The following is a 24,891-nucleotide window of genomic DNA, read 5'->3' as shown; positions in this document are numbered from 1 at the left end:
TCCCTTCTGGTTGCTGCAGCCTGGGGTTGGTGTTGCTGGGTTGCTTGCTGCTTGTCCGGCTGTTCTTGCTGGTTGTTTGGGGTTCTCTGCTGGTGCTCTTATTTGGTGCTACTACTGTCCTATTGTTGCACTGGGGCTGGTTTACAACCAGGCACTATAGCAGGTCTCTGTTTCTAGTGCTGTTGGGTGATGTTTCTGCAGGTTCCGGCTACTGTTACCTGTTTTGCAATTCTGGCTTGTGCATTTTGCTCCTTGTTGTTGGTGCTGCCTACTGTGTCGCAACTGATTCTGGGTCTGCTGGTGGGGTGCTACTACTGCGCTGGTTTCCTGCTGCTGCTAGTTTCTCAAACTGCTACAGCATGCTCCCCTTCTTGCTGGTCTGTGTTGATATTGCAGCTTGGTTGCTGTCCTTTTGTTGCTATTGGGTGCTACTTGGGGCTGCTGCCTTGGTTTAGCTTTCTGGGAGTAATTCACAATAGAGTATCAACCTAAGTGGGTAAAAATTGGGTATAAGAATGAAATGGAGATGAATTCATAAGCCTGCGATCAAAGCTCCAATTACTACGCAGAATGTGCCTACTTGGAGGAGTAACTCCACTTTGCTTACTTCGAGTCTTCGGGAACTAATACATGAGAAGACATTTCTCTCATTAACAAATGCTCTCAACAATAACTAAGTCTCTGGAGCAAAAAATGAAATACGAGCATAAAAGATCAATATATACACGCTTCTTGATTTGCCATAAAAATGATCCTGCTCTTTAAGTTGAGGAATGATTGGTAGGCGGGGCTAACATAGTATGCATGTTCTGGGACTACTTACTTCGCTATCCTAGATCAAAAAGTTTAAAATTACGATTTGGGCAATTAGAGACATGCCTCAAACCTCCAGTAACCTAGGTTGCACAAATCAAAATAATGAAGGGTATAAGTACAAAAATTATCCCAAAACTGACCTTAAATTTACAACAATTGAGTCTTCCATCTCTTTGGCAGAGTCAATAAGCCTTTCAGCTTGACCATGGATAGATTCACACCTGCAAATGCAAGCAATGAGATTCGTCTCACAACTCTAAAACTTTCTCAAAATGAATAGGAGCTCTCCTAGACTCGATTCCCCAAAACCACTACAGATCATTATTGTAGATTAATGAGTGTTACAGCCTACTAGTCTGCATGATGCATATGAAAGGTATTAAATAATGCACGGCATTATAAAAACAAGTAGATCATTGTGGCAACATACAGTACAAGCATTCTTGATGAACTGCCTGGTATATTAAATAGATGAAAGAAATGAGAAAAAAGGCATGTTTGAAGGGTTAAAACTACCTCTGAAGATAGTTTTCCAACAACATTTCAATTTCTTCCTCCTCTTCTGCATCAGACACACTATGGCTCCGTTTGGTAGGGCGTAAAACATTTTCACTGAAAAGTGTTTTCCCATTTTACATTATTTGGTTTGGTGTAAAACATTAAAATGTAAAACTTGGGGTGGAAAATCATTTTCCACCTTATTGAAAACATTTTCCCCCCAATTTATTAGGAAAACATTTTCCATCACAAGTGGAGGGAAAACATTTTCCATCACAAGTGGAGGGAAAAAATTTTCCCTCACAATTGAATTTTCAGTTCAACCAAACAATGGAAAATGCTTAAAATGGAAAATCATTTTCCATTCAACCAAACAACGGAAAACTTTTTTGAAAATGAGTTTTCCATTGTAAAATGATTTTCATGGAAAACCATTTTACATTGAAATTGTTTTACACCCTACCAAACGGACCCTATGTTAGGAACCCTTTTCAAAGATTTCATGATACATGCACACAACAGTTTTCCCTTTATGACTCACCCTCTGCAATATCTTTGTCCAAGGGGACTGAGCGTTCTAAGGAGTGAGTTATTCTATCAACTGTGCAATTCCTTCCCATAATACATATCCTGCGCAATTCCTGTGTATCTTCCAATAGATCAAGTAGCATCTGCCTGAGATCCCGAGATCAAGATCCCAACTCGACCTTGACAAATTTAGGAATAGATTTCAGGTTCTTTACCACTAAAATCATAATACTATTGCTTGTTTGTTGAAAAAATGACAAGACATACCAAAGTTTGCTTGCTAGTGCGAAGTTGTTCCAAAATATCACCTGTTAATCGATTGGGGAGAACCTCAAGTAGTGATTCAACCTGAGGTGCATGAAATAATACTTCTTTTACAGTTTGGAATAGAATTACAAAACCAAAGGAATATAGAAATAGAATAACCCCAATCTCTAATGATTTTCAGAAATGTAAGAATAATTTAGCATAACTTTCCTGTTTAAGGACAAAGCTAACTGGGAAACACCCAAAACACAATTGGAATTTGGAATACAATTTTAGTTTCCAAGTTCTGGATTGCCAAGATATCAAATAAGAAAATAACAAAAGCTAACTTATACTTGAAAAAGCATCTCCATTGGAGTATTCGAAATTCATACACAAGTTCATTGAATTTCACCAACAATTTTTCTTAATTTTTGATTTAAATGACAGTAAGCAATCATTAACAATCCATAAGATGACAGGAAGCAATCATCGCAATCAAAAGCACGGTAAACTATTCACATGCAAATCAAATCAAAATTCAACAGAACCCCATTTGATTCAATCAAAATTCAAAAAAGCACATATTTTTAGGGCTATTTGATTCAATTATCAAATTATGCTCGAAAAATAACATATTTTAAGGGATATTTGATTCAATTACAAATTAGGGTCGAAAATTCAGAGGGAAATTTGATTCAAACATCAAAAATAGTTGAGATTTCGAACCCTAAACTTACCGCATTGACAATTAAAATGAATCAGATAAAACATAAACCCTAGATTATGAAATTGATATGATGACTATAAAAAGAAACAACAAGTTACCTTAGAAGTTGCCTCTTCAATGGGGGATACACAGATTAGAAGGCGCCGTCTGCTTGAAACTAAACCTTAACCACCGAAACTCACTCCAACCACCCCGAAATACTCAACACTCACCCGAAAAATTCGAAAATCCGAAAACACTCACTCCAAAAAAGATTGATCTAGAAAGAGAAAGCGAGAAATACCTGAATACCAGAACAGGGGGAAGGTGGCCGCCGGTGGAGAAGGAGATCGAAGGAGAGAGAAAAGGAAAGGGAAAGAGATGGAGGAAAGAGAAACAAAGAAGACAGAAAGAGAAAGAAAGAGTAGATATTTAGAGGCAGACCGGGTTTTTTTTATTTAGCAATAGGTTTCGCACCGGTTTGGTTAGAACCGGTGCGGAAACTCTATTTCCCAATCTCGCCTATTTTTTTTAGCACCGGTTTTCAAAAACCGGTGCAGATTGTGCGGTGCCTATTTCATTTTTTCTACTAGTGTTGGCAAAGTAGCTATAGTATGAAAGGCTCTATTACCTCCATGGACATTTGTCATGATCTGTGCTTCTTGCAAAAAGAAAGGAACAAATCAAAGTCTACAAGGGGCTCATACTTTCACCTGCTTGGATAATCCACCTAGGATTCTGATAATGGAAGAGGCAACCTAGATTAGTTTTCCATTTAACGTATCACAAAGAGTGTTAAGGAAACTGATGTTTAAAACAATAAGCAACCAGGGGCAAGCCAAAAACAATGCGTACCATTTTCTAGACAAAATTTACTAGTATCATGTTTGATTATGTATTGCAGGACAGGGTGGAGAAATTTTACCTATCGTTAATAGCACCAGTTACTATTAAATAAGCATTACAAAATCAAAGGCACCAGGAATTTTTATATATTTAGTTCAATTCTATTACAAATGCAGCCACCTACTTAGCCCCCTTCTAATGTCTAATTATCATATTGCTAAGGTTAAGAATAATACCCATACACTTAAATCTTAGCCAGTTGTTTACAAATTTTAGAACTTCATACTACATTTCTTCCCCAAAAGCTATACTTTGAAGCCCTGATTTACTTTTTACTTACGCTTCATACTACTTCTTCCCCAAAAGGCTAGAATCAACGCCCGTGAATTACTTTTTTCTTGAGCTTCTTCAGAATTGCATCAAGTTTGGCCTTTTCATTCTCTTTATCCCTTTATAATCACACCAACAACGACCACCAACAACCAAAAAAATGGCACAACAACAACAACCACCAACAACCAAAAAAATGGCACAACAACAACGACACCAACAATAGAAAAAATGGCACAAAAATCGCCCAACAAAACCGCACATAAATCGCACAAAAAAATGGTAAAATGACGAAAAAAATCAAACAATAATAATCAAGAGTAGCGCTGAAATTACTTAATATCGCTGAAATTCGAACACTAAAATCGCTGAAATTCCAGCCTAAAATCGTTGAAGTTTGAACCCTTAAATCGCCAAACTTTGAACCCTAAAATTGCCGAAAATAAATGAAAATCAAAGTATGAAAAATGAAAAATCGAATTTAACTCATGCGAAATTCATGAAAATCAAATCATCAAATCGCAAAAATCAAATCACAAAAATAGCAAAAAATAAAATCGCAAAAAAAATCAAATCGAAAAATCGCAAAATCTACTTGAACATCATGCGTTTTTCATGAAAATTTGAAAAAAAAAGAATCGTACTTGATTTGAGTAATTAGGTTGTTTATGCGAAATTTGAACAAAAACTCTTCAATTTGTAGCAATTTGTGTTCAATTTTGGAATTTGAGGAGAGAGAAAGACAAGAGGTTTGAAAGTTTGAGGAGATAGAGATGTTGAATGTGAAAGCCAAGAAGAATAGCAAAGAGAGAAGGAAGTGTAATTCAAGAAATTACGAAAATGCCATTATTATGCCTTTTTTGGATGGTTAGATTTAATTTGATCAATGGTCTAGATTTGTTCTCATATAGATTAGAGTTTTCACATAAGGGATGTGTTCTCACCTGATCTCATTCTATATAATATATATATTATTGAGATCATGTAAGAACCTAGGTTTATAATAGGAACTAGGAACTCATCTATACTGTTGATTGCGCTCAATCTAATGACTCATATTCCACCCGCCTCATTAAGGGCAAAATGGTAAATTCGCGCTTTGAATGACTGGCTTCAATTAGTCTGATTTTTATTTTTACTTTCTCTCTTCGTTTCATTTTCTTTCTCTTCCTTCGAATTTTTCTGCGCTCTTGTCGTCGTTGGATTTGCTTTTCTTCTTCGCCTTTTTTCATTGCAAATTGATACCGGACAAGTAAGTTATTTGATTGTGATTTTCTTGTGTTTAATTCAATTATTGTATAGTTGTTTGATTTTTTATGATTTCGAGTCTTAAATTAGGGTTTTCGTTATTTTCAGTTTGCGCAATTGCTATTTTGGTATTTTCGCTGAGATTTTGTTGCGATTCTTGTTGATTTTTCTTGCGATTTTTTTAGTCCAAGGTAGAAAATTTAAATTCAATTTTATTGTCGGTTTTCTGTAACTAGGTTTCGGTTGAATAATCAATTTTTCTATTTTTTTTTTTTTTTTTTGCGTTTTTTCAATTTACTGTAATATTATTGAGTAAATCATGTGAGAATTTAGAGCAGTTTGAATTTGGATTTGTTGTTTGGACTGCCACGATAATTTTTTAATTTTGGTTTGCTAATTTTTTTCTGAGTGAATTTCGACGATACTTGATTTTGTGTTAATGTATGTTCATATTAATAATTCTGTAAGTGAATTATTGTGAGATTATTCGCTCTTGAATCCATTTATATTGTTGTATAGTTTGCTGAATTTTTGTTGTATTTGACTTAATTTGATTTAAGAATCAAGTTTTTACTATTTTGATAAGGGAAATTAAGGTTTTCACAATTTCAGAGCTATATGTTTCTATTGGTTATTTTAGCTTAAATCCAAACCAAGTCATGATATTTTTGGTTATTTAATTTACTTTGGAGTTTATATTATTTACTTTTAAGTTGATTGTAATTGTCGAGTTTGAGTATTTGATTGTATGTAAATAGAAAACTATATTTGGAGTAAATGTCCATCAAGAGCTACTGACAGAGTACGGACCATGATCATCATACTATCTAAGCAAATAAGGTTTGGGGGAGTTTTAGATGATTCCAGCCTTGTCTTATACTTTATAGATTGGTTTATTTACATTAAATAGTTTTCTATTTACTTTTAAGTAATATTGATTTACTATAAATGTTTAATATACTAGCTTAATTCTTTTTGTTGTCTTACTTTGCATGATACTGCCCCTGATATAATACCATTGTGCTTTAGATGTCATTAAGGTCAGGTACCACAAATAGTAATTGGGATGTTGTTCTTTCTCTTTTCTGTTTTTTTTTTTTCTATTTAATTTTTGTAAGAAATATAAACTAGTGTGCTGAATTGCTAGCAAATTCCTAGAGTTGAATCGTGGAGGTTGTGGCAGTTTCATCTCAAATCTCGATCGATATTGCTGATATGCAATGTATGCCTATTTGATAAGGGTCTTTATTGTGTCTGTGTAGCTCTTAATTTTTTTCCATGGGGAGTTCCTAAGGTCTTGTCCTGTACACAATGATGATTATACGGGGCTGGGTGCCGTGGCTTGTAACGAGAAGGGGGAGATAATGTGGACTATTGTACGACGCATAGCAGTAAGTTGGGAGGCTGAAAATACAGATGTAGCAGCAGCCAGTAGCATGGTTGGGAGAAGATGTATTTCTTTGATTAAGTTTTTTCTTATTTACTTTTGAGTATTTTTTATTTACTTTTGTGATTATTCTATATAAAAACGATCGATTGCGCTAACTAATTATTCCTACTCTATAATAGCCTACTAGCTCAATAGGTAGAGCATTGTGCAAGTGCACAAAAGATGTGGGTTCGAACCCCACGTAGGTTTTATATGTGTAATCTGAAGATTAGAATTCGTAATGTTTTATTAGATTTCTTCTTTTTTTGTTTGCTTTTGATATAGTTTTATTTACTTTTAATTTGAAAAACTCTACATCATATCGAACTCAATATATTTGTTTCCTATGATTTAACTCATCTTATAAGGATATGAAAGTCAATTACTCGGAGTTTTTGTGCTATAACAAAGTTTCCTTAGTCATTTATCATTTCAAGATAATTTATTATTCATATACTTAGAGCTGATTTGATTTACTTCAATGATACTTTGATTTACTTTTTAGCATTATTTATTTACTTTATAGTAATTATGATTTACTTTTGACATATATTACTGCTTTTTAGTTTTTCTACTTTTGAGATATTTTTATTACTTTTGAGATATTTTGAATAACTTTAAAGTATTTTGTATTTACTTTTTAAGATAACCTATGTAGGAATCGAACTTGCACCTTTATGCATCCGCATAGCGCTCTACCACGAGCTAATAGGTTTACTTTAAAGTTTTTTTTATTCACTTCAGAGTCTTTTTTATTTACTTTTTTCACACCAAAAACCACTTGAGCTAATTTGATGTGTTTGGATACAGACATACAGTAAAGTGTATGGAACCTTAACCGGTCCCTGTCGATTTTTGAGTTTCTTGTCATTGTTCCTTTCTGTGATATTCTTTTTAATATCTAATAGCTTCATCTGAAATCTTTGGAATGCAGCAAGTGGTTCAGCATCAGAAGTATAACCAGCTCTTAAATAATTGTTTAAGCAGGGCAATTCCTGCTTCTCTGACAAACTTAACTCTCATTTCAGCAGCTTATTTCTAATAAATCAGCTAACAATCAACTAAAATGCTAATCATTTTTTAATACAATGCTGCAATCTGCTAATGAGTTATATATTTGAGACTGCTAATGCGTTATATATTTATTATTTGTGCTGCAAATTTGCGGGAAGGGATCACAAATTTGCTAATATTCTTACCTTGCTTGCATTTGGAACTGCTTCTGCAGGGCTTTCATCTTTTGGTTGATACGGTCTCTTCTTCGCCGTGATATTATTTTTTTGAACAAGTAGAATCAGTCATATCAGGTATGTTATTTCTGAATTTAGTCCAAATAAGATAACTACTTTTGTGCATGTTCTAGAAAAGTTATTATCTTTTGAAGTTGTTATCAAAATTGCTTGTAGGTAATGAAGAATTTGATTATTAATAAATTTACCCTTTCAGACTGATTATGAACAGTAGTTGCCCTTCCTTTTCTTATTGTGTATGATTGACCTGTTTCTCCATTTGTTTCTCGCTCTTCTTCTTGGATTTCCTGTTACAAGTGTTAAAACATATAACTATAAGTTTTCGTGCTGATACTGTTAGAAAAAAGAGGGGGCATGCTCTAGATCAATCTTGTGGCCTAGCCAGTGATGGAGAAGAAGAGATTCTTGTAGGAATTAAGCTCCATGAGATTTTATTTTATGTCATAATATTGTACCAACAGAGAAAGATATTGGACAAATGGGGAATTCTACAGAATTTCAGTCTTTAATTAGGATTTTACATGCTAACAGGTTTTGCAAGGTTCAATTTCATACAAATCATCACTCTTGTTTCAGAATAAACCTGGTTACTCATCTAGGATAAGGGTTGAGTACAACTTATATTCGAGCATATAACTCTTGATTGCTTTGCTTAGGATTGAACAACTTAATTATTGGATATAGAAGATGCCCCAACTCAATCATTGGGAAGATCTAGCAACTAAGTGTGCTAAAAGTATTACCCACTCTCTTAACATGACTACATCGAAAATCATCAAACAAAGACATCGAATTAATAACACGACCAAGTGAAGAGTAACAAATGGCTAAGCCCTGACATTTTCCCTTTAATTTTCTCAACGATAGTGAGAGCATCATTCTCCATCCACACCCTGCTATAGCCAAAACTCCATGACATCTAAACCCCATAACACAAAGCAGCAGCCTCAGCAACACATGGTTCCCACACGCTAGTTCTTCTCCTTACTGGAGTGGTTAAAACCTTGTCATTTGAGTCCCGCACAACCACCCCAAGACCCACTTCCTTCCCATTCATGATTGCAGCACCCACATTATTTTTAATTTTTAATAAGATTAATAGGAGGTTTTACCTACCTGGACTTTTGCAGCATATGCATTATAGTCATCTAGATACCTGGTGAAACCTGTAGGTAGCGTTATAGGATCGTGTGTTGACGGCTCATGGATGACGTTATTCCTACTAGTCCAAGAGGACCAACATAAGTTTGCAAACACTGAAATCTCATCCCCTAATAGTCTCTCTACCACCCAGCTTAGGAAATCCTGAAAAGAAGAGCTGGGAGCTTCAGTAATCAATTCTGAAAATCGACTCACACCCCAAATTAGGCTAGCATATGCTTACTTTAAGAGAGGATTAGGTTACTTTTAGATAGATATAGTTTACTTTTATGAGATATATACTTTCATGGACATAGGTACAAGACCCAGCACAAGATTAGAACATTGTTCATGAAGAACGAAGTAAAGCTTAAATTAGCAACTAGGCTTGCAAACCTTCAAACCATGGTGTTCATCTTGAAAGTTGCCAATTTGAAGGTCGGCCGAGTGTTGATAGACACAGGCAGCTCGTTCGTCATTATCAACTTAGCTTGTTTGAAAATTTTGAAGTTTCCAAAGGATATCCTCAAGGATATTTCCCACCCGTTGGACAGGTTTGGTGGGAGCATTATTCACTGATGAGTCTATTTTATATATATTTTTATTCCCCGTCCTATGGTCATATTTGTGCTTATTTGAGCTCTACGGAGCTATTTTTATTACTAATATACGTTTTCTAGTGTTTTTGTAGAGTTGGTATTATTTTGTAGGAATTTGCAGATTTATGACAATTTCCGAGTTTATTGAGCCACTACAAAGCATTTTAGAGTCCGATCATATTTTATGACTGGATATTTTAAGCCCAAGACCAAGTTAAAGAATTTTAATTCGGTGATTAAGGGCTCGATTGGTGAAGAAGTCCAAGTTTTATAAGCTAATATCAAGTCCAAGTCCAAAAGAGGAGGTTGGGCTCAAGTTTTGAATCAGCCCAATTCAAGTTAAAAGATCCAATCTCGTGAATCTGCTGGGCGTGAGGATAGCGGGCCCGATCTGGTAGGCCATTGCCTGATCGGGCGAGTGCTTGCTGTTGCTACTATAGTTTGGCTGGGCCTTGTTGCAAAAAAGCCCAATAGATGTTGAGGCGGTTAATAGGATTTTACTAAGCTTTGTTTCCACGCTTTTGAGGACTTTTTTTTAGCTGATAGTTATTTTGGGGGTTGACTTTATTTGGAGCTTTTACGGAACTTTGCCTCAGGTTTTCTTTAGTTTTAGTTTTATTGTCTTCCATTATTATTAGAATTTTAGCTAGTTTATAGTTTGGCTTTTCTTCTTTTATGCTTTTTAGTTTTAAGATGATCAGGCTTTGTTTTACGTAATCTATGTTCTACGACCTTTCATACTAAGTTTTAATTGTTAATTTGCTTCTTGTTTTCTTTAATCTCGTATTCTTGTTTTTATTATGTTTAATTTAATTGCTTTGTTTAGTTTAATTTTAATTATGTGTGAGTAGATTTAATTCTAGGGTTGTGGGGATTCATGAATAATACGAAGGGATAATTTATTATCATTGATTATTAATGATTGATTAATTTCCTATTGATTGATTTAATACTATGCAATTAGATTAGGCCTGGTTTATTTGTACGAGTTTTGCAATATTGATTCGAGATTCGAGAGATGAGAATTGATGTTTAGGCTTAGTTTCAATAGGCATGTTAATCTATAAATGGTTATGTCGAGATTCGAGAGATGAGATTTAATACCGGTAGATTGATTATGTGATTATAATACGTAGCGACAGCCCTTTATAATCCGATTAATTTATGCATTGATAGTTGATCGTATGTTTTACCCTGGAGTATTATTTATTGGTGAACCTATACCCTAGAGCTTTTATTATTCATTATTCCTTTGTTTAATTTGCTTAGCTTTAATTATTAGTTTAATTCCTTCAAATATAAATTGGTTACTCTATAATTTAGATTATAATAATTTATTAGGAATAAAAGAACATTGTTTCCCTGTGGATTCGACCCTACTTCCCTATCGACTTTACTTAGAGGACTTAGGAATTACTTTTGATTAGGTGATACGACTAGAACCTATCATTCACCCGGTTGGACGGATAGACTTGCTCGTCTGACTTAGTCCAAAGGGAGAGGGAAGGGATATGGTCGTCCGCTTCCTAGTTGTTAAAGAACTTACAGGCTACAATGTCATCCTTGGCCACCCTACTTTGACATCAGCTAAGGCAGTAATCGTCCCACATTTAATGCCGATGAAGTTTTAGCGGTTTGATGGGAAGATAGATTCCAATCGAGGAAATCAGAAGATGGCAAAGGAATGTTATTAGATGGCCGTGAAGCCAACAGCTCGTGGACGAGAAAACGCGTCCGAGCAAAATTCTGAAGAAGGGTCACTCCAAACATACCAAGTCGACCAGAAGCACAAGTCAATTAAGAAAGAGCAAGCATAGCAATTAATGACCGTCGGGCGACCAAAGGAGTTAAGGCCACAGCCGGCCGGTGATCATACGGACATAGTGCTTGATTTTAACCAGCCTGATCGGACGGTCAAAGTGGGCACCGTGGCCATGAGTTTGCTTGGGGATGACTTGGTGAATTTGCTAAGAGAATTCAGAGATGTTTTTGCTTTCGAAGTTCACGAGATGCCGGGTATCAACCCAGACTTAGCTGTTCGCAGGTTGGCTGTGAATCCGGCTATGAGGCCTGTTCGGCAGAAAAAGAGAAACCATGGTGAAGAAAGGAATCAGGTGGCCGCAGCTGAAGTCAAAAAGCTGTTGGATGCCGACTTCATTCGGCAATGTTACTATCCTGATTGGGTAGCAAATGTAGTTCTTGTGAAGAAGCCGAATGGAACTTGGAGAATGTCCGTAGACTACATCGACCTCAACAAGGCATGCCCTAAGGATAGTTTTCCCTTGCCTAAAATTGACGGCCTGGTTGATTCAACGGCCGGGCATGCCCTGATGAGCTTTATGGACGCATTTGTGACCGAGCAAGGGTTATATTGCTACAGGGTGATGCCATTCGGCCTGAAGAATGCCCCTGCCATGTTTCAAAGACTCGTGAATACGGTCTTCAGAGATCAGATCGGCCGGAACTTGGAAGTTTATATTGATGACATGATTGTTAAATCAAAGAGGTCGACTAATCATCTGAAGGACCTCCGAGAAACATTTGCCGAACTCAGGCGGCATAAGATGATGTTAAATCCAAAGAAGTGTGTCTTTGGTGTTGAGTCCGGCAAATTTCTCGGATTTTTAATTGATCAGCGCAGCATTGAGGCTAACCCTGAGAAGGTCCAGGCGGTCTTAGACATGAAATTGCCCAGGACCATAAAAGAAGTTCAAAGGCTGACCGGCTATTTAGCTGCGCTCAGACGATTTCTGTCAAGATTAGGGGATAAGTGCCGTTATTTTTTCCAGACTATTAAGAAGAAAGCAATGTTCGAGTGGACATAGGAGGCTGAGGAAGCCTTTGTACAGTTGAAAAATCATTTGCATACCCTTCCTCGGCTCGTCAGTCCACTCAAAGATGAAAAGCTATATATGTATCTTGCAATTTCAGATCATTCCTTAAGTGTCGTCCTGCTTGCTGAAAGGGACAAAAATCTGATCCCCGTGTATTTCATTAGCCATGTCTTGCATAATGCCGAGCTTAGGTATCTACCCATTGAAAAGTTTGGCTTGGTATTGTTCATGGCATCAAAGAATATAAGGCCCTATTTTCTTGCTCACTCAATTGTGGTCTACACGGGCCAACAATTGAAGAAGCCGTTCACAACATTGGAGGCCAGTGGCCGAATGCTTAAATGGGCCTTAGAATTGAGAGGATTCGATATCACATTCGAACCTAGAAAAGAAATCAAGGGTCAAGCCTTTGCAGATTTCTTGGCCAAAATGACACGGCCGAACTTACAGCCGGCAGGGGATCGGATCTAGAAAGTTTTTATGGATGGAAGTGCAACAGCGACCGGATGTGGCGCTGGTATCATATGTCAATCTCCGGAAGGAGACAAGTTTGAATATGCGTTGAGATTCAAGTTTCAAGCCTCTAACAACGAGGCAGAGTATGAAGCCCTCCTGTCCAGACTTAAAATGTGTAAGGTGGTCGGGGCAACCAAAATTGATGCTAGTTCGGACTCCCATCTGATAGTCAGCCAAGTGAATGGTGACTATGAAGCCAGGGAGCCGGCCATGATGAAGTATCTTTAGATGGTGAAGGATGAGGCCGAGGGCCTAGATCACTTCACGTTGCAACAAGTCCCTCGGTCAGAGAATCATCAGGTGGACGCCCTCTCCAAGCTAGCCTCCTCGATATCATGCGATACTCCAAGATCTGTGTTCTGGGAAGTTAAGGAAAAGAGGAATATCGATGTTGAGCCTGTGCAAATCATTGACAAAAGCTCCACATGGATGGATGGAATTGTCTCCTACCTCAAGGGCGGAGTCCTTCCAGACGACCCAAAAGAGAGCTGGCTAGTGAAGAAAAAGGCGACATGGTTTGAAATGAAAGGGGAAGACTTGTTCAAAAAAGCCTTTGTGAAACCATGTTTGAAATGTATTGCGCTCGAGAGGAGGCATGAAGTGCTGGACGACCTCCACCAGGGGCATTGCGAATCACACATAGGCAGAAGAGCTTTAGCTGAAAAAGTTACCCATCTGGGGTATTACTAGCCGAGCATGAATTCAGACGCCATGAAAATGGTGAAAAAATGTGACAAATGCTAGAGATTTGCAACCCTCATTCACCACCTGGCAAATAGCTTGTCTGCCATAAGTAGTCCACTCTCCTTTGCAAAATGGGGCATGGACATCTTAGGGTTGTATACTCCAGCATCTGGGCAGAGGCGGTATGTGTTAGTAGCTGTTGACTACTTCACAAAGTGGGTCGAAGCTGAGGCTGTCCGAGGGATCAAATGGACGGATGTATCTGCCTTCATCTGGAAGAGCATTATCACACGCTTTGGTGTGCCGCAATCAATGGTGTTCGACAATGGACCGCAATTGAGACCGACCAACTCAAGGACTGGCTAAGCGACCAAGGCAAAACGCATCATTTTGCCTCGGTCGGACGCCCAAAGGCAAGTGGCCAAGTTGAAGCATACAACAAGTTGAGCTCTAATGGCATCAAGCGCAAGCTTGAGAAAGCAAGCGGCCTGTGGGCTGATGAGTTGGTCAATGTGTTATGGTCCATTCGTACGACAACAAAAAGTTCAACAGGGGAAACCCCATTTTTTCTGGTTTATGGTGCTGAGGCCGTGTTCCCAACTGAGATGTATGAACCTACTCTCCGAGTAATGCTATATGATGAATTGACCAATTAGGAGGCCATGAAGACCGCCCTAGACTTTCTTCCAGAAGCTAGGGGCAGTGTGGCGCTTAGACACGAAATTTATCATCTAAGGATGACGAGGGCATATAATCGTAAAGTGTCTAAGCGGCCGCTCAAGATTGGTGACTTGGTCTTAAGAAAGATGGAAGCGCTAGGCCGGGCCAATGAGGATGGCAAATTAACCCCGAACTGGGAAGGGCCTTATTGAATCAGGGAAGAAGACTGAGATGGTACATACCGTCTCGAAGCCTTGGATGGCCGTCCTATTCCTCGTACGTGGAATACGGACAATCTGAAAAATTATTATGTATAAATTCTTTGTACTTAGCCAAAAGTTGTATATACAACTAGGTCTGAACGGCCGAGCTATGTAATTAAAGCCATACGGCCAAAAACAATGTAATTTTGACAATATTAATGAAAAGGTCAACTGTTGTTATTTTTGTCACTTACTTTGTACGTTTACTTATTGTTAAGCAGAATTTCCGGCTAAAAACAGAAACAAGGGTGCTTGCAAGATAGCAGCCCGGCCCTTGTAGAGGGCAGAGCTGAATAAGTAATATAACACAATGTAAGCCGCCCAAAAAGGGAATCGAAGCTGCTTGCAACATAGCAACTCAACTGCACGAGTAAAATGCCTATTGAAGGCATCCTCGAGTTAGGCAACTCGGCCATTAAAGCCAAAATGGATAATCACTCCATCCGGCCCTAGAATGGTCAGACGGATGAAACAAAGGATAACCTGAAAATTGCCTAAGGTATTTTTACCCAAAAGGCAAGGGCATGCCTAGGCATCCGAGCCCAATAAATACAATCAAGTTAAAAAAAATAAATAAATATAATACTTGAGATATTATGAGTGCGCCGAGAGATAGCATCAAAGGACGACTTTAAAATTGTCGGCATTCATTTAGTCCAAGGGCAATCATTATTATGATTTGATTAACTTACAAGTTGTCATACCATTTAAGGTATAAAATCTACTAAGTTAATCAAACCTTCTTGAGTATGGACTAGGCGAAGTGCCGAATAAAGGGGCATACCCCCAGTAGAGCATTCGTACGCAGAAGCATAAAAAATTGCTAAGTATGAATAAAAGAAGAAAGCTTCATAAATTAAAACCGTTCAAAATAGACGGCAAAAATAGAAAGAGTATTACAAGATTGCTCCGCGGCCTAAAATGAGATTGTTCAAAGATAAAGAAATAAAATTAAAGTGCAGAAAGCTTTAAAACAGCTGTTGGAGGACCTGAGCTCTTCACTTAGCCGACTTATCATCTTTGGCAGGCTCCACGTCGACCAACTTCCCATTGCCGGGCGTAGCTTCAGCAGACGTCCCTTTGGCCGGCTCCACCTCACCAGTCAGCTCCTGCTCCTCCTCATCATCGTCTTCCTCGACTTCAGAATCAAAGGAAGTCTCATCAAGAACCGGAGGAGGTTGCCCGACAGCCTCGGCCTCCTCCTTGAGGCAGACGAAGTTGAGGCGCTTAGTGAAGCGCTCTTCATAGTAGGTAGTCGTACCCTCTTCGACCATCAAGGAGAAGGCCTCATAGAAGCGGCTCTTCAGCTTCTCCTCATCCCTATGCTCGATACGGATGACCTCCATGGGCTCAATCGTCCAAGGGGCCTTCAACTGCTCGGACAAGTCCGCAATTAACTTGTTCATATTCTTAACCTCAAGTCTGAGGGAGTCCACTTGATCCAAGGCCGTCTGAAGAGCTTCCTGGGACGAGGCCAACTCGTTTTTCAATTTCTCGGAGGCTTCAAAGCCCTCCTTCCACTAAGAAGCATTAGCAACTGCCTCCTTAGTTTGCCGATCTTGACGATGTCCTCAGTTTGATGAGCCGACTTCTTGAAGAGAGCCTTCAGGGACTGCTCGTAATGAATCTTCTGCAGGGCCAGGTTTCCGGTGTTCTCGTCTTGAAGATGGTTGATGGTGGCCTAAGCCGCCTTAATCTTTTCATTTTCCTTATCCTTCCAATCCTGGAAGGCGCTGAGCCTGAGGAAGATCTACATTCGGACGGAAACATGTCAGTAAAAGCAAACTAGGAAAACAATCTAAGTATGAAAGCAAAATAAGCCATGGGAAGTTTGAAAATGCTACCTTGGCACTGTAGTTGATCATTGGGCCAAGGAAGCCCTCGTTTATTTTGCGGAATTTGTCCCGCCGCTCCCTAGGGACGGCCCGTTGCATGGCCTCCCTAATAGCTTTCCAGTCAGCGCCTGTGAGCGACTGGCCAGGTAGCTTTATATGCATCTCCTCGGCAATATCTGCACAAAACCAAGAAAATTGTTAAAATAAGCAAGCAAGTTGTTAAAAACGCGAGTCAACATCCGTACAAAGATTCAGCTTACCTTTCGAGAAGGATGAAGGAGATGGAAGGTTGAATGAAGGAGGGGGTATTGGTTCGTTCCCTTCCTCTTGTGAGCGGCCGCGTTGTCCTTCGGCCGACTGAGAAGCAGCTTTCTGTCACTCAGATTTATCTACCACCTCGACATGCGGAGTCGAGGCCAAGTTGCCGATCGTTTTTGCCGGGGACGACTTACCCCCATCGTCCGCATGGACGGACTCGTCATGGATCGCCTCAGTTTGCGGATCCACGGGCTTGGAGACCCCACTAGGTGACAGCTGGGGTTTCTCTCCTTCAAACTTCTTTGAAATAGTCTGCGGCGTGGCCTTGGCAGCTTTGGTGGAAGACTTGGCCCTTATGGCTATTGTCTTCTTGGCTTTGGACGACCGGCCGTCCTTAGAAGCAGAAATCGGCTGCTTTCTCTTCGACCGGGGAGTAGGAGTGGCCGCCTGAAAGAAACAAAATAAAGTCAGAAGAAATGAAGAAGTGTCCGAGTAAAGTTGAGAAGGAACACCTTCCCAACCAATCTACTCGGACAACATAGACAAAAGACAGCGTCCGAGTGAAACCAGATAGGATACCTTTCCTAACATACCAGCTCAACGCAAAAACATGTTGAATTGTTTCCAAGTAAAATGGGGAAGGACTCTTCCTCCCACACACCCACTCGGCAACACCAAAAAAAAAAAAGGAAGAGAGGAGAACATATTGTCAGTACCTACTTAGCCTGGTCGTGTTGTTGTTGGTAGAGTTTGTATCGCGCCAAGTCTAGGTCGGACATGTCAACCTCCCCTTTCTACTCTAGATCCAGCATTCCGAGAGCTACGTCTGAGGAAGAAAAAAGAGGAAAAAATGTTAGAATATTTCTATGTTGCAAATTGCATTCGAACGGCTAAGTCACAAGGTTCCACCTTGAGAGTAGTTCTGGTACAGACCACAGGCCAACATGAAAACTGGGTTCCTAAGCCACACGACCAAAGGAATCCAATTGCGCGGCACGGTCACCGTCTTTCCATCCCGGACTACCTTTCTGACTCCAAAGTAGTCCAGTTGGTGCATATAGTCAGGGTGGACGGGCGGCTTGCTGAGTCTATGCTGCCCGCGGCTGAGCTGAATTAGATCGGCATTGAACCGATTCATCCGCAAGTTAAACTGCTCATCCTTTATCTTAATACGGTAGAATCGGTGCTTCCAGTCTCCCCACTTGGACGGCCTATCCATCACCACCATATAATCTCTCTAGGTGCTCAGGATAAATTACCCGTTCGTGCCAGCATCCACGCGGACCATGGAATGCATCTCACAAAAAACTGGGACGTCCGGCTTGAAGCCTTGCCAAAGACACGTCACTAGATAGCCAAAAATATTTAACCAGCTTTTTGGCACTAGCTCGAAGATTGCAATGTTATATTCGTCCAGGAGCTCTTGGACGAACAAATGAAGAGGGAAGCGAAGGCCCACTTCCAAAGCAGCGCGACAGACGCTGAAACACTTCTTCTGCTGCCGCTTGCTCTCCTAAGCGGCACCGAGTAAGAGCGGAGTGAGCGCTACGATTTCTTAGCCTTTTCCTAAGTGGAGGAACTTCTTGAACTCCTCAAACTTCAAGTGCAAGAAGGACAAGGCAGTGTCTTCAACTATACAGGCGTACGGGTCCTTAAAGTTGTAAGCATTTGGTTCTTCAGCCACCTGATCGGCGTCCGGGTTCTCAGCCTCTCCTTCAGCAGCTTGAGGAGCGGCCCCAAATTTAAAGGAAAACATTGTGTCCAGCTCAATAGCATCGGCTAAGCTCCCTCCCCTGGAGCCCTGACCGCCTCAAGAAACGACGATGCCTTCAGGCACAAAGGCCCCTTGCCCTTATCTTTCTTTCCCCAAGCGTCCGCCTGGTTTCCAGAAGGAGGAGCGCTACGAGGGGGCAGGTCGGCCGGTTCAGCAATATGGATGCCAGTTCTAGGTCTGGCTGACCTGGTAGTTTGGATTTGGGGGTTGTTGAGGATTTTGGATGGACTCCCGAGCGTCCGCATGAAAAGAGGAAATATGCCTTCCAGAAGATGGCAGCTTGGACGGCATCATGACCGAGTTGGCGAATTGAGGGAAGCGTAGTTCCGGACTTTACCCGGACGCACCCATGGTAGAAGAAGTGCCTGGCTGATATGGGCGCTCTTCAAAGGATATGGTCACTTCGACCACAAAGCATTCACTATCGCTAACAGAGGTTACATTTTTGGTCTCCCTGTCCGTGTTACTCGGATTATAGGGGGCTAAGGGGTCCACCGTACTCCCATCAGGGTTTCTGGGGACGTCTCGTTGTACGTTTGCCTCGTACGCGCCATGTTCAACTGCAGGGACAAAGAAGAATAGGTAGGGGTGAGTTGGTACGCACTAGAAATGGACCCACTCCATAGAGAAGAGGACTTGTTCCCGTCCACTCTAGACTCCTCAGTCCCAGGCAAACGACCGACTTCATGAGGAGAAACGGACGAAGCCAAGTGTTGGGTCAGTTCATATTATAAGAACAAAAATAAGTAAAAGAAAAAGGGAATAAGTAAAGAAGAGCAGGCGATTACCTCCGTACGTGTAGAAAACGTTGAAAGTCTTTGAAAGTCTTGAAGGTTGACCGGAAAACTCAAAAATCTGACCGGAAACCTCAAACGCACGGCTGAGCTCTCGAAGATTTGAAGGAAGATCACTTTCTCTCTCTAAAAGGCTCTGACTTCTCTCTAAAATTCTCAAAATTCCAAAGTGCCAAAATGAAGTCAAACACCTTCTATTTATAGGCCGAATTTATGAGGGAAAAATGGTAAAACCATCTTTCCCGCCCAAGAATTCGAATGCTAACTTTTCAAAAAAGTTTAAACGATTAAAAAACCGCTCCGTCATCTTAGACGAGAAGAGACACGGACACTTTAACGGTGCGTCAAAATAGACGGCCAGGTGAGCGGAATTCAAGCTGCCACTCCGAAAAATACGGATGACAGATTTTCCCTCTCAAACAAGTCGGCACAACCTGTCCGCCCTATTTAAGACTTAAAAGTCCTCTATGGAAAACAGGCGGACCAAACAAGGCGTCCAGCCCAAAGGAAAGATCCCTCTGATGGACGGACGTAACTGTCCGCCCTCCATGAATAAAGAATGCTCAAGTAGCCTAAGTACTTGGACGTATCTGGACAAGTAGAAGATCAGAGTAGGCGGCCCGTATGGTACGATTCACCACCTCTGAGGGGCAAATGTTTAGGGTAAAAATACCTCCAACACGTGGTCCAATCCCATAGTGAACGTGGCCTAGTCAAAGGGCGACACGTGTCCCTATAGGAAGATGACACGTGTTAATAAACATAAAGAGCACCTGAAATGAGAGCAAAGGGCCTCCTTACATCAGGAGGCCCAAATCCCGAGAAAGCCGCAAAATGGCGCCCCTATTTGGACACGTGCCTTCTTCTAATTGCGTCACCAATTAGAGCACGGAATTCTAGGGCACTAACCCTAAAGGGGCACACTTTCTCACCCCTATAAATACCCTAATCATTTATGATGGGAGGGGTGGATTGGGACATCATTCTAAGAGCATTGAAAGCTCTAACTTCTCTCTACTTTCTCTCTCTACATTTATTTCGCTTTCCGATCACTGACTTGATCCTCGGAGGCGAATATTCTGTATACCGGAATATTCGTTATTTTGCAGGTGTCGAAGACCATCCGGCTATATTCACGACCAGTATCCCGAGGGTTTCCAAAAAACCCCGAAACATTTTCCAATCACTCTTTCTTCATCACTCTGTTCTCCTCTCGCCTTCTCCCCCCTCGCTTTCTTTTCATGGCTGATTTAGAAGACTTCCCCCCCATTAATAGAGACCCGTTTGCTTTCTCCAACCTAAGACAAATGGGACCTATCATCCGACCCACGACTGATGAAAAACTTAAAGCACATGCGGATGTTGGGAGTATGGTCGTTGGGAAATTTAGAGACTGGAGGAATAAGGACATTACTAGGGAAGAAATCTAAGCTTGGGTCTACTTAGATGATTGCAGGGCACTTGAGAGACAAGGTTTCATAAACTAATATAAGGGGGCATTGCTTGTTCTAAAAATGTGCCTTATAGGACATGCTTTGCGATCAATGCCTTTTGATTCAACATACATTTGGGTTAGAATTGAAGGGATGTCGTTGTACTACAACAACATCAAGGTGGAAAGCAGGGCATTTTCCAGACTAGGGAAGGTCTTATTTTATGATGAGGATTCTTTAAAGAATCCTATCGGGTGTGACATTAGAGTTAGGGTCTGGGTGGACATCAGTAAGCCGCTCATCCCTGGCTTCTACTTTGAATATGTTATGGGAAGTTTTGAATGGGTTAGCTTTCTCTATGAAGGAGTCTTTGTCTACTGCAGCTTGTGTGGCAGAATTGGCCATAAGGGAAATCGCTGCAAGTTATCCCCAGCGAATACTAGCCGAGAAATTGAAGGAGCAATGATGTGTCTCTGTAATGGGGATGGGTGCCTCAAAGTTAGTCCATCCTACAAGCCTCTATTTACAAAGAAGCTCATTGGTCTGAAATGTGTTGAAAGGCATAGAATTAGATGGATTGACCTCACGGACGATTACTTGGGAAGATATTGCGACGGGTCAAGTGATTAGGACAATGGCTGGGACCTAGAGTCACCGTCAAGCTCGGATAATGATGATGGTGGCAGCGGCGGAGGGTCAAAAGATGATGATGACGATGATTCTATGGAGGAGGCGGATGATTCGAGTGAAGACAGTACTGGCCCACCAGGCAGCGGTGCGAGTGAAACCACTAGGCACGGTGGCGATAGTAATGAAGCTGGTGATAGGAGAGACGACTCCGGTCAAAGGGATGGGAAGGATGGCGGAATGTACGAGCCTCAGAAAATCCAGGAAACCACTGCCCCATCAACAATATGCCTCACTCACGGCGTAATTTCACCGTTACGCCGGTGGTATGCCAGAAAAAAAGGAAATCGAGCCCGAATTTATTTTGCAGCGAAGATGGAAGACAGCTAGGTGGTTGGAGAAGACCGAGAATTAATGATGCATTAATGGCAAGAAAACGCGGGAGAAAGAAAATCTTTCGGAAGATTAGCAAAGTGAACTCTCACTCCACCCAAAGGCGTTTTACCCAAAATGCCCTTAGGTTAAAACGAAAAACCCGGGTTGATAAGGGCAATTCTATAATTGACCCCAAGTCTATCCAGCCGCCTTTTCATATGGTAAGACCAAAGAGATCCTTGTCAGACAAGTTTATTTATGTTTCAAGAAAAAAACACAAGCTCTTGAAATATAATGATAAGTTCTTTAAACTTCCCATAAATAAAATTAATTTCATCCCACCCACCCAGGTTGACATTCCCCTCTCTCATGGATTCCTTTATTTATACAAACCAACCCCACTTATCAATCCTCTTCACTCGGTTCTTTCTAAAAAAATACAAACACTTTTCAACTCCTTTTCAATGCACATGGAGTTCCTCAATTCTCTTGCTAGGCTGTTCGAATTTAGCCCCCAAACAAGCGACATTGAGTCGTTGCTTTCAACTCCTTCGGACTTAGGAAGCTTTGATAGGCTTGTGCTGCCGAATTTTGGTGATACCGATCTGTTCAACCATGGTGACTCGGCTTGCGTCATCTGGGACGTAAATGCAGTGGTGGGAGCTACCAATGATCTCAAGCAAGGTGGTCCAACAAAAGGAGGTATGTGTTTTTCTGCCCTTGATTTCATTTTATTTGATGATTCAGACTCCTCTTTCGAATCTTAGGATGAGCTTGGTAGAATGATAGAACCTTTTCTAAGGCCCAGAAAGAAACCGACCCAAAAGGTAGCCCACTTCGATGCATTAATTTCAAAACCTCAACAACCACCCAAATTTCTACTTAACAACCCACCAAACTCCTTTTTCTCTGCTACTTCAACCTTGGATCAGTCGCTCAAACTTGATCTTTCAAACCATATGGCTAAAATCGGTGATTTGAACATCTTACCAAAATCCTCTGATTCGGAAAAGGAGAGTCTCATTTTTTCAAAACCCAGTAGCAGTGTGGGGGTGAAAGGAAAGGTCATTATGCAAAATGGGTTGGGTCAGTTGGGCCATGGTCTGGCTAATGGGCCAAAAAGTCTCTGCTCGGTTAGGCCCAAGAAGAGTATTTACTGGAAGCCTAGTGGGTTCTTGATGGAGAATTTTAAGCGTGGTGAGCTTAGCGGTGTTAAACGGTCGCTCAACATAGATTTGGATCTTAACTTGGATCCAAAGGACCCTACCCATGGTGAGCCCAACCCAGAGAAGGAAAGAGGAAAGAAGAGAAAGACAAACAAGGTGTACAGGGGGGTGACTGCGAAGAAGCTCGGTCTTTCTGACGATGATTCACCAAGGCTGGTAATTCCTGCGACTGGGAAGGTGACTGCTCCGGTGGGAGCGTCTGTGAAGGATGGTGTAGAAAGGGAGGTGCCGATATTTTTCAAGTGTTGTTGCTCATGTTCAAAGGGTTCCGTGGCAACCCTAGGAAAGCCAGGTGAGGCCAAATGAGAATTTAGAGTTGGAATTGTAAGGGTTTAGGGCTTGCAAGCACCCCTACAATTCCCTTTATTAGTAGTAGTGCTAGATGTATGTCTGTTGATTGTATTTTCATTTCTAAAACTAAGTATCCTTAGCTTGTAGACATCTGATTGTGTCTCCCCAAAAACCAAACCTAGTGATGAGTACCTTTCACGTCTTTGGTTATCGAGTTAGGTGAAAGAGTTGAAGAGTCTCGTGAACTTCCCTTTAGCCTTGACCATTTCTTACTTTTCCTAAAAATTTTTAAACCCAAAATCATTCATTTCGTGCCTTTAAATTCAAAACCATTCATTTCGTGCCTTTAAACCCAAAATCATTCTTAAAATCATTCATTTCGTGTCCTCTTTTTAAAATCGTCCAAGACAATCTATTTTGGTCCCTAATACTGGTCCAATTGTTATTTAGTTGGATGTGGTTTGAAAAGATCTTTCTTACGATATATTATAAGCCCAAATCCGAGTTATAACGAAGAAGTTATGGCCAAAATACTAAACCGAGCCCAAACCGAGACTTATCTACGACCCAATGACCGTGTGGAGGGTCCATTAACCTTAACCGCATTCCTAGATCCATTAAGATTTATTATTAGCTTCTAGAATCCTCTAGAAGTTTCTAATTTATCCTATTTTTGAAAAGATAAAGAGTTAAGAATTTTACATCGGATAAAACACTTATTTTTTAATGATTTTAATTCTGATAAAATTAGAATACGTACGGAAATTCGATTAACCCAATTTGATTGGAAGTCGGATTCCATACAGATTCTATCTCCAAAACCATCGCTGAGCGATAAGCCTATCGCGCCGCAATGGATCCTGTTTGATTCCGAGTCAAATTCTGACTCTTTTTGTGATCTTCGACCTTCGTTTTTCTTTATAAATAGAGGTCGTTTTTCCCCGTTTTCAATCGTCAACAAGCTTGATCACCAACAATCATCATCAAATACTCTCTCTAAGCTAAAAGCTTTTCTCTCTCTCTCTTCTTTCTTAATTTCTAGCCTTAGCCTAAACACATTCCCACACACATCCTTGATACTTTTCCCTTATCACACACCATACCTCATTCACGAGTTTTGAATACTCCAAGCCAATCTCAAAGTTGTCTTCGACCTCGACGTGAAAGGTTGATAGTTCTGAGGGTTTGGTCCCAAATCTATATTTCAATTATTTGATTTATTTGTTTGATTTAAAATTTCTTGAAGTTACTAACGTGTGTATTATTTTGATAGAAAGAGGTACGAGGCATTTAAGTAAGTAATTCGATTACTTATTTATTCCTTTGATATAGAGATCATGTTAGGATGTTTATTTTAATTCCTAGTATCATGTTAGGATGCTGATTTTGATTCCTAGTATCATGTTTAGGGTGTTAATTATATTTCTAATATCATGTTGCTTCCTAGTATCATGTTTAGGTTTTTGATTTGATTATGATTTTTATTAGTGACATGTTAGGGTTTGTTATTAATTTGTTTAGTATCATACCTAGGATCTTGCTATTAATCATGTTTTGATGGTTTTGATTATGATGATGATTGTTGTGTTAATTATATATTGCTTGATTATTCATGATTTATTTTTATTGCTTGATCACGCCCCTTCTTGCAAGTTTAAAGGGAATTTGTACTTGAAATCACG

General features: G+C 40.2%; 2 long non-coding RNA genes across 2 annotated transcripts; one reads left to right on the top strand and one right to left on the bottom strand.

Annotated features, from left to right (window-relative positions):
* Positions 1-1,249: 1,249 nt before the first annotated feature.
* Positions 1,250-2,205, bottom strand: LOC110697868. The gene is made up of 3 exons (XR_002506594.1): positions 2,110-2,205; positions 1,856-2,021; positions 1,250-1,378 (listed from the first exon to the last, which is right to left on the bottom strand). It is a non-coding gene; the product is annotated as an uncharacterized LOC110697868 (long non-coding RNA).
* A 1,018-nt stretch (positions 2,206-3,223) lies between these two features.
* LOC110697795 lies at positions 3,224-8,409 on the top strand. The gene is made up of 2 exons (XR_002506572.1): positions 3,224-5,225; positions 7,879-8,409. It is a non-coding gene; the product is annotated as an uncharacterized LOC110697795 (long non-coding RNA).
* Positions 8,410-24,891: the final 16,482 nt, after the last annotated feature.

The sequence above is a fragment of the Chenopodium quinoa genome, unplaced genomic scaffold, assembly GCF_001683475.1.
Source record: "Chenopodium quinoa cultivar QQ74 unplaced genomic scaffold, ASM168347v1, whole genome shotgun sequence".
Taxonomy (NCBI): Eukaryota; Viridiplantae; Streptophyta; class Magnoliopsida; order Caryophyllales; family Amaranthaceae; genus Chenopodium; species Chenopodium quinoa.
This window is presented reverse-complemented; position numbering and strand designations above follow the sequence as displayed.